Below are 10,000 nucleotides of genomic sequence, written 5' to 3'. Positions count from 1 at the left end.
CTGTGGATGTACAAATTGCACAAATGCCAATATTCATAGGGAATTCAGTGAAGATGTCGATAAGGATGAGGATGAAGTCCACTGAGGTTAAGTTAGGTTAGTTTAGTTTAGTTTAGTAAGGTTCCAACAAACGTTTGTATGACAGTACAATAACTAATTTTTGTTATGGGTGTTCTCTTAAGCAGGCAATCAGTTGTCGCCAAACTGAAAATGAAGTTTGCTGGGAGATTTTCACAAATAATGAGTTTATTTTCCTAATGTTCTCCCAAAAATGATGGTAAAATGTTAAAAGAATAAAACTTTGTTAATATTTATGTAGTTTCTTGATTCTATCATTAAAATATGTCCATTTACAAGTGTTTGGTGTCTACTTAAATGCTCAGGCATGACGTTTTGGAACTATATAATAATTATGCATTTAAGCTGATCCCTCTGTTACAAAAATACCATAGTAAAGATTCCCTGCCAGGTTGTGCAAATGACAAGTGAAAATGTTTTCACTTATGACCTGGGAATGTCCGGTATCTTCAAAGTAAAGTCCCAAGGGAGGTGCAACTAACTTAAAAAATAAAACCTTTTTTTGATTTGGCCCATGGACTATGAGGGGGGAGAAGTAGCAGTAATACCATTGTAAGGTGCTGCGTGTGTGTGCGTATCTACCTAAATATTTAGCTGTCATTTTTGACGGGTCGTGTACACTAGTGTGCCTCTCTCTCTCTCTCTCTCTCTCTCTCTCTCTCTCTCTCTCTCTCTCTCTATATATATATATATATATATATATATATACATGTATATATATATATATATATATATATATATATATATATATGTGTGTGTGTGTGTGTGTGTGTGTGTATGTGTAAGACAGTTCTCATGTGTGTGCGGGGAATTCCGAGCATATGTATATTAATAGCAACCAAAAATGGCTATTAAGTAAGGGCTTTCTGGTGACCAGCAATGTATTTTAGGAACGAAAACAAAAAAGGGAGAAGCGGGAGGTAAGCAGCGCAATCCACGAAGTCTTCATTGTCGTCTATTTGGGTGGCAGCTACATAAATAAAAAAAATAAAAAGTCTGGGAAATTCACAGCTATTGCGTTCTCTCTCTAAATACGGTGTGACGTTGTGCCAAGTTACCACACGTGGCTTATCACTGTTCGCGTTCTACAAGTAAGTTTTTCGGGTTTCGGTCATTGTTATGATCGTCGTTGTCATATACTGCTCCACTGTTAGATAATGGGAATCATATCCTTCATACTGATAACAGAAGTAATTGCATACATTGGTTAGAATGTTAGATTTATGGTGATTGCATGATTTTATATATATATATATATATATATATATATATATATATATATACATATATATATAAATATATATACAGTATATATATATATATATATATATAAATATATACCTTATATATATATGTTTATATATATATATATATATAATTGTGAAATGATATTACACACACACACACAAATATATATATATATATATATATATATATATATATATATATGTATATATATATATATATATATATATATATATATATATATGTGTGTGTGTCTGTGTGTGTCTGTGTGTGTGTTTCTAAGCAAGTTGGGTGTCCTGGTTGATAAGTAATGAGATTTTATCGAAAAGAATGTGTATATGAGTTTTTATCTTAATAAAAAAAATTCGTATAGAATGTGGTATTGATTAATATAGAAGTCATTCGTGTCATTTAGTGTCATGATATGAATGATGCGTTACTCGTGAAGCCTATTCACACTGTCCTTCCTACTCACAGTCATACTGCAAGGCTTCAGCTATTTCCTCCCACGCAGCTTCCCGCACTCGATTCTTCTTGTAGTGAGCGTGAGCTTTGTTGTAAAGCACTTCGTGTTTCTTAATTTCAGCGAGAAGAGCCTCCTCCGATATGGACATGATAATTCTAAGGACGAGAGCAAGGAGCTTCTTCAGATACGAAGAACCGAAGGGGCGCTTTCGTCAAGGCCCCGCGACGTACCGTCACTTCCAAAGGCCACGCGTTTACTGGTGTTCGAAGGGAGGTGGTGGAAGGTGGTGGCATTTTGGGGGATGGAGGAGATGCATGCGTCTCGTGGCTTTGCTCTCCTGCTCCCCCAGCCCTCTGTGGATCCACTCACAACGCGGCGCTGCGGCGGCAGCGGACCCACCGTCACCCACGGCGCCGCTGCTGCTCTTTGCTGCTGCTGCTGCTACAACTGTGTCCGGTTGCGTGTAATATAAGCCGGGGAATTCTATCATGCTTCACCTCGGGCTTTTTGAAGCGAACTCTTGCTTTTGCAGCCGGGTGTAGAGTATTGCGTGGCAGCAATTTTAGACTGTTGATTCGAGTTAAAGTAATTTAGAATGTATAATTATGTGTAAGAATTGTACAAGTGTACTTATTATTATTATCTTGTTAAAAACAGCAGTCACATCTTGAATAGCAAAATGAAAGGGTACCGTAAGTCACACTTACACACATTTGTGTATGTCTGTTTGTGTGTACTTGTGGTTATCACGGTTAGAATTTAATATATTAGGTTTAAAGGCTACTCATGAATGGCAGAGGCAAGGGAAAGTGACCTTGCCATATCAAGCAGGACAATGCCCTAGCGACTGACCATATTGCATATAATCAGCGGCCAAGCCCCTCTCCATCCAAGCTAGGACCAAGGAGGGCCGGGCAGTGGCTGCTGATAACTCAACAGATAAAACTATAGGCTCCCCCAAACCCCCCATCCTTAGCTCACAAGGATGGTGAGGTTGCAGTGACCTAAGGAACTAACGAGTTTGAGTGGGACTCGAATCCCAGTCTGGCAATCGCATGGCAAGGGCGCTACCACCCGGCCACCACAACTAAGCAGAAAACGACGTAGGATTTAAAACTTCTATTGAAAAAGTATTCACGACTAGATATATTTTTGATTTAAAAACATATTTAGATAAATAGCAAAAATTCAATTGTAAATACACTATATGTAAAATAAAAAGTTATGTAAGTAAATATACTATGATGTATATATGTTGCAAACTGTAAGATTGTAATTGTGTATTTCATAATAAAAGATAATGAAAAAATAATCATATTTGAATGTATTTCCTAATGCCGGCACACTATTTTCAATGGATTTTCTGAAACTTTAGATACAGTGTTGAATTAACACGCTGCGCTACATTGATTTCGACTTCCTCACGTTTCTATATTAGATTGAGATTTGAGGGCGCTCTCTCTCTCTCTCTCTCTCTCTCTCTCTCTCTCTCTCTCTCTCTCTCTCTCTCTCTCTCTCTCATATATATATATATATATATATATATATATATATATATATATATATATATATATATATTATTATTATTATTAAACTATGTAGGAATTCATAAAAATTACAAACTTTGAATTTCCTTCCAAGTATATGAATTGCTTAATGAATTGCTTAATTTCTTTCATAAAATTTGGAGTTTATACAAAAGAATTTGTATACGTATGTGCATGGATGAACGTCTATTCTCATTCTAAATTTAATATTCCAAAGAAAATTATATTTTGGAGTGGAACTCAATGACACAGCTTTAGAGTGAAATTCGAAATAAATTGATTAATAGCAAATTGACTGAATTATGGATCATTTCGCCAATTTTTCTTTCAGTCAGACGTTGATTTGTCGGTATGTTCACTCGCTCTTGCGTATCTCAGTGAGTGATTGCCCGAGATACTCTTTCCGTCAAATGCTGGTTGAGTTAGATAGGAGCTGGTTACATAGATTACAGAGAGAGAGAGAGAGAGAGAGAGAGAGAGAGAGAGAGAGAGAGAGGGGGGGGGGTTGCTTTTAATAATGTACAAGATAAAAGGTACAAGTTATTCGATCAAAGGGATTAACCGGTGATGAAATGTGGTACAGAGGTAGATGGAGAAAGCTGCCCAGAAACATCGACCCCACATAGAAGTGGGAAGAGATGGAGACAAAGAAGAAGAAAAGGTACAAGTTATATAACATCTCGTGCCACCTTCCGTTCTATATTCCGTTTCCATATTTTAACATGCAAAGATCGTGAGGAGCAATCTTGTGTAGCTTTGGTCAGAAGCAGAGGAAAATCAGAGCGGGTTAGGTAGAAGGAATGCACTGCAGGATTCAGCGATAAACTTTTTCTTCTCAGATTAGGTTAGTTTATATTGATTAGGGATCGCTGAACGCTAGTATTGAGATACAGTGGCATGGCAGGGTCTATCAAGGCCGTCTCGAGACGGTCTTGGGTTTATGTAGCAGTTACTAAAGGTTTAAAGGACGATCAAATTCCAGAAGCAAAGGATACGACACTGGACTTTTCGCACAATATCACAGAGACCAGCCATATTATTATTACTAGCCAAGATACAACCCTAGTTGAAAAATCAGGGAAAATAGCCCAGTGAGTATAGGAACTAAGGAAACAAAATAACGTGCATTGCATGAGTGTACCCTCAAGCAAGATAACTCTTAACTCAAGACAGTGGAAGACCATAGTACAGAGGTTATGGCACTACCCAAGACTAGAGAACAACGATTTTTTTTTTGTATGTCCATCTCCTAGAAGAGCTGCTTACCATAATTAACGAGACTATTCTACCTTACTAGCCAAGCTACAACCCCAGTTGGAAAAGCAGGATGCTACAATCTCTTGAGCCTTCCAGCAGGGAAAGCATCCCAGGGTAGAAAGAAAATAGAGAAAATACGGATAAACCATATGAGAAATCAGTTGGAGAACAAAAAGATATGAAATATATTAAGATCAGTAACACTGTTCATTCTTATTTCTCTTCTTGTTTTTTTTATAGTTTGTATATGAAAGATATATTTTAATGTTCTTATTTTTCTTTGAATATTTTATTTTATTTGTTCACTTTTTGGAGCCCTTGGGCTTATAGCATCCTGCTTTTCCAACTAGGGTTGAAGCTTAGCCTGTAATGATAATAATGATTGGCACTATTATTATTATTATTATTATTATTATTATCAGATGATAATAATACCAATCATACGAATTTCTTGACCACTCTCAAGCAATTTCTGTAAAGCATTAGAGACTGAAAGGACTTCGACCGATGCCTTTGCGAAAGCCAAACTTTAAATTAGGGAACAGATAAATACCTTCAGCATACTTGTTTAGATGCTTTGTCAAAATCACCGTCCCATCCCACTTTCCACCTAAGGAAAAACCAGGGAGGTTTAGTTAATGGCTGTTTTTGACATAGGAGGTTGACCTTTTGGTTTTCCCAGCCCCACATCCCTAGCACTCAGGGATAGTAAGGTAGCAGACGTTAGTGAAATCTTTCAGAGTTCAAGTGGAGCTTAAACTCCTTTCCTGTGTATTGCGAGTCATGATATAAGAAGCAATGAACAATTAAAATAGAATATTTTAAATACAATAACATCATTAAACCAGATATTTCATGATATACAAACTATAAAAAGACTTATGTCAGCCTGTCAACATAAAAGCATAGAGACGTTTTCACTAGATAACCACAACCGGAATGTAATATATCTCACTCATTTTTTATGTTTAGGTGTTGAAGATGGAAATTTACTGTATTTTGGTTTCCTGGGCCCTATAACCTGCTTTCTACCAAAGGCGTTTGGTGCCTTCTTCCTCGATAGACTACTATTTTCTTTATAACTACTCATTTGAAACTTTGGGAATGGGCTTCATATTGGCATTAGGTTGCAGTTCCTCTTGATTATTTTAATATAAAAAAGAGAGAAAACTGCACTCCATTTAACTTGTTCCTGTTTTCGCCGAGTTAATTAGCTCGCAATTAAAAATTTCAGACTTCAGAATTGGTTCTTAAATGAGTTACAAGACTAGAAGCCTGGAGTTTTTGGAAAAGAGAAAATTTTCTCCTCATAATTTACTTACGCAATTTACCTTAATACAAACCATGGTCCAATTTTGCTCTGGCGGGTATCTTTTCCTCTCATGTTCAGCATCTGGCTGCAGTGTACAATATACATTGCATTTTGAATTCTATGATTTATTATGCAAAATAACAGTATTTGTAATCCCTACTCTCCTTCGTACATCTTAGAAAACCACTGCGAACGTTTACTCGAAATAGTGAAGTTTTGCAAACACCTTTCCTTTTTATTCTTCGCGAAAACTCGCTGAAATAAACAGACGAGTAAAAAAAAAAACATTGCTATTCATGCAGTCTATTTCTGGAACCATGAGATGCCTTGGAGCTTTAAAACACAAGTGAAACAAAAACCGTCTCTTATTGCCCCTAAAAATGCTAATCATCCTCCGGCGTTGAGTTGCCAGACCCTCCTGTCGCATGAAAACCAAAGACGCAGAGCCGGGGAAAAAAAAAAAAACCGAAAATGTTGATTTGTAATGTCTTGTTATATTTTATTAGAAATTTGACCATTTACTTGATATTGTTAATACTGATGTACCTTATGAATGGGTAATAAAAACGCGGAAAATATTTGTACTGGTTTAGAACGAAAATTTGGGGCCTGGAGTTCAAGAATTGTACTATATGTTTTTTATAGCATTGGTAAGCAGCTTTTCTAGGGAAAGGACATTCCATAATCAAACCATTGTTCTCCAAGACTTGGTTCGTGTCATAGTCTCTGTACCTTGGTCTTCTACTGTCTTTGGTTAGACATCTCTTGCTTGAGGGTACACTCGGACACACTGTTCTATCTTGTTTCCCTTCCACTTGTTTTTATTTTAAGTTTTTATAGTTTATAAATGAAACATTTATTTTAATATTGTTGTTCTCAAACTTCTTTTCTAGTTTTTCATTACTTCCTTTCCTCACTGGGTTATTTTCCTTGTTGGAGCCCTTGGGCTTATAGCATCCTGCTTTTCCAACTAGGATTGTAGCTTAGCAAATAATATAGGAATATTAGAAAGGTTAGATTAGAGTAGGACATTAGGTAAATGTGTCCGGTTAACTTCATTCACATCAGTCAAAAGCAAAATATATTGCAACAGTAAAACAATGGGAAAGTATCCATCTCGATTCCTGCTGCTATCCACTTCGACAGCTTGGTAGTAGGTTGGCCAGGGTACCAGCCACCCGTTGAAATTCTACCGCTAGAGAGTTGTGGGGTACTTTGATTGGCCAGACAGTACTACATTGGATCCTTCTCTCTAGTTACGGTTCATTTTCCTTTTGTCTACGCATACACCGAATAGTCTGGCCTATGCTTTACAGATTTTCCCCTGTCCTCACACCTGACAACACTGAGATTACCAAATAATTCTTCTTCACCCAAGATTTTAACTACTGTTCTGTAATTGTTCAGTGGCTACTTTCCTCTTGGTAAGGATAGAAGAGACTCTTCAGCTATGGTAAGCAGCTCTTCTAGGAGAAGAACACTCCAAAATCAAACCATTGTTTTCTAGTCTTGGGTAGTATCATAGCCTCTGTACCATGGTCTTGTACTGTCCTTGGTTAGAGTTCTCTTGCTTGAGGATACACTCGGGCACACTATTCTATATTAGTTCTCTTCCTCTGGTTTTGTTAAATTGTTTATAGTTTATATTGGAAATATATATTTTAATGTTGTTACTGTTCTTGAAATATTTGATTTTTCCTTTTTTCCTTTCCTCACTGGGCTATTTTTCCCTGTTGGAGCTCCTGGGCGTATAGCATTCAGCTTTTCCAAATAGGGTTGTAGCTTAGCGAGTGATAATAATAATAATAATAATAATAATAATAATACTTTAAATGTTCGCATAAACATTAATATATTTTCACCCTGGTTTTCAGTGGACTTAATAACTGAAATTTGGCAACCCGTGATCTATACTCATTGTGAAATAGGAGCTTTTTCATTTTTTTTTTCTCCAAAGTTATAGGAAGTCAAATCCTTGTTGCTAGTTCTTTCTCCGAACCTATATGCTACTGCAGATTAAATCTCGCATCTTTTTTTTCGTAATTTTTTTGCACAGAATTATCAATACTTGTCTTATACTTTTATTTTTTGCTTTTCTTGATGCATGTCCTGATTTCAACGTTATGTCGCAACGTTCAAGTTGTTGCGTTTCTTTACAAAACTTGAAAGATATTTATTTTTTTATTGCTCTGAACATCTATTTATCCATCTTTATTTCGGTGAGTGTTTTTCGAAAAAGAAAAGGAAACGCGTATACCAAATTCTAATAATAACAACAACAACAACAATAATAATAATAATAATGATAATAATAATAATAATAATAATAATAATAATAATAATAATTTTATTCATTTCAATATTCCGTTTCTTTCACAGAATTTCATCTTTCTTATTTGCTTTCAGTATTGCAATGCATATATTGACATCCCTGTTTCTATCTAACAAGCAAACTTTTTTCGCAGAATCTCCGTTGTTATGTTATTTCTTGGCAATTCTTGACCATCTCATTAACAATGACTCATTTTACAAGGACGTTTGTGCTACACACTCGACTTACTCTCGTGATGACCGCACCTGCCACTCCCATGACCCACCTCACCCAACCCAACGGAGAGATTCAGGTGACTCATTGTTATATGAATCATCGACTTTGGAGGTGTTCAACTGTGAATCGCTCGCTGGCCTCGGAGTTGCGTCATCCACTGACTTCATAGAGATTTTAATGATTTTGATTTATTTTATCAATAGGGTGTTGTTATTATTATTATTATTATTATTATTATTATTATTATTGTTATTACTGCTACTACTACTACTACTACTGCTACTACTACTGCATCATAAAAGTGATTTTAACGATTTTGATTTATTGTATCAATAGGATGTTATTATTATTATTATTATTATTATTATTACATGAAAGTGATTTTAATTATTTTGATTTATTTTATCAATATATTATTATTATTATTAATATTATTATTATTGTTAATACTACTACTACTACTACTACTAATGCTGCTGCAGCTGCTGCTGCATCATAAAAGTGATTTTAATGATTTTTATTAATTTTATCAAGAAATTATTATTATTATTATTATTATTATTATTACTACTACTACTACTACTACTACTACTACTACTACTACTGGTGTACGCGACCCGTCAACAATGACGACTAAATATTTAGATAGATATGTACACACACGCACATACACACAGATTCAACCCTTCCCACCCTCTCCCCCCTTTCCTAACCTCATCACGGCAGTTCAGGCATTTTGTGGGATATTGTGGTTTCCGAGTCTACCTCTTACCAAGGTATGACTACTCTTTCTCCCCCCATATCCGAGGCACGGGGAGAGAGAGAGACTGAGTGTTACCGGATATATATATATATATATATATTTATATATATATATATATATATATATATATATACACAGAGTATATATATATATATATATATATATATATATATATATATATATATATATATCCATACACTTTCTCTTTATTATATACAGGAGATTATTATTGTTGTTGTTTACAGATTATTTGTGTTTATGCTTCTCTACCACCAATAAAACTTTTGGAAGGCTGAAAAGGCTATCGAGAAACTTTCCCTTACTTATTGAGAATTTTTCCAAACAATAAAATGTTTTCCCCAATTGTTGAAAACTGAAGACATTCGTTTTAAAAGTTTTCCAGTATCCTAAACACTTCGAAGAATTTCAGTAGGCTTTTTCGAGTTGTTCTAGTTATTTATTTACTTGACTCAAGTCGCAAGTTTACCAACATAGCAAAATTTGTAATTTATATATAATTGTCTTTTGTATATTTGTGAAACATCGTTATATTTCTTATCATTGAACAAATGTCATTCAAGCCTTTTTTTTTCGCCATGAGATGAATTCCTTATCATTAATCTCGTATTGTGGTGGCCGATATGGTTACGTCCCTGACTGGTGAACGCCAGACTGAGGTTCGAGTCTCACCCAAATTCGTTAGTTTCTTTGGTCACTGTAACCCCACCATCCTTGTGAGCTAAGGATGGGGGGTTTTGGGGAAGCCTGTAGGTCTGTCTGCTGA

General features: G+C 35.4%; 1 pseudogene; it reads right to left on the bottom strand.

The window, feature by feature from the left end:
* The window catches only part of LOC137629257 (uncharacterized), a 64,773-nt pseudogene that overhangs the window by 5,367 nt on the left and 49,406 nt on the right, over positions 1-10,000 (bottom strand).

This window comes from Palaemon carinicauda, chromosome 37 (assembly GCF_036898095.1).
Source record: "Palaemon carinicauda isolate YSFRI2023 chromosome 37, ASM3689809v2, whole genome shotgun sequence".
In the NCBI taxonomy this organism is placed as follows: Eukaryota; Metazoa; Arthropoda; class Malacostraca; order Decapoda; family Palaemonidae; genus Palaemon; species Palaemon carinicauda.
Note: the sequence above shows the minus strand (reverse complement) of the source record. Positions and strands in the feature narration are given on the sequence as shown.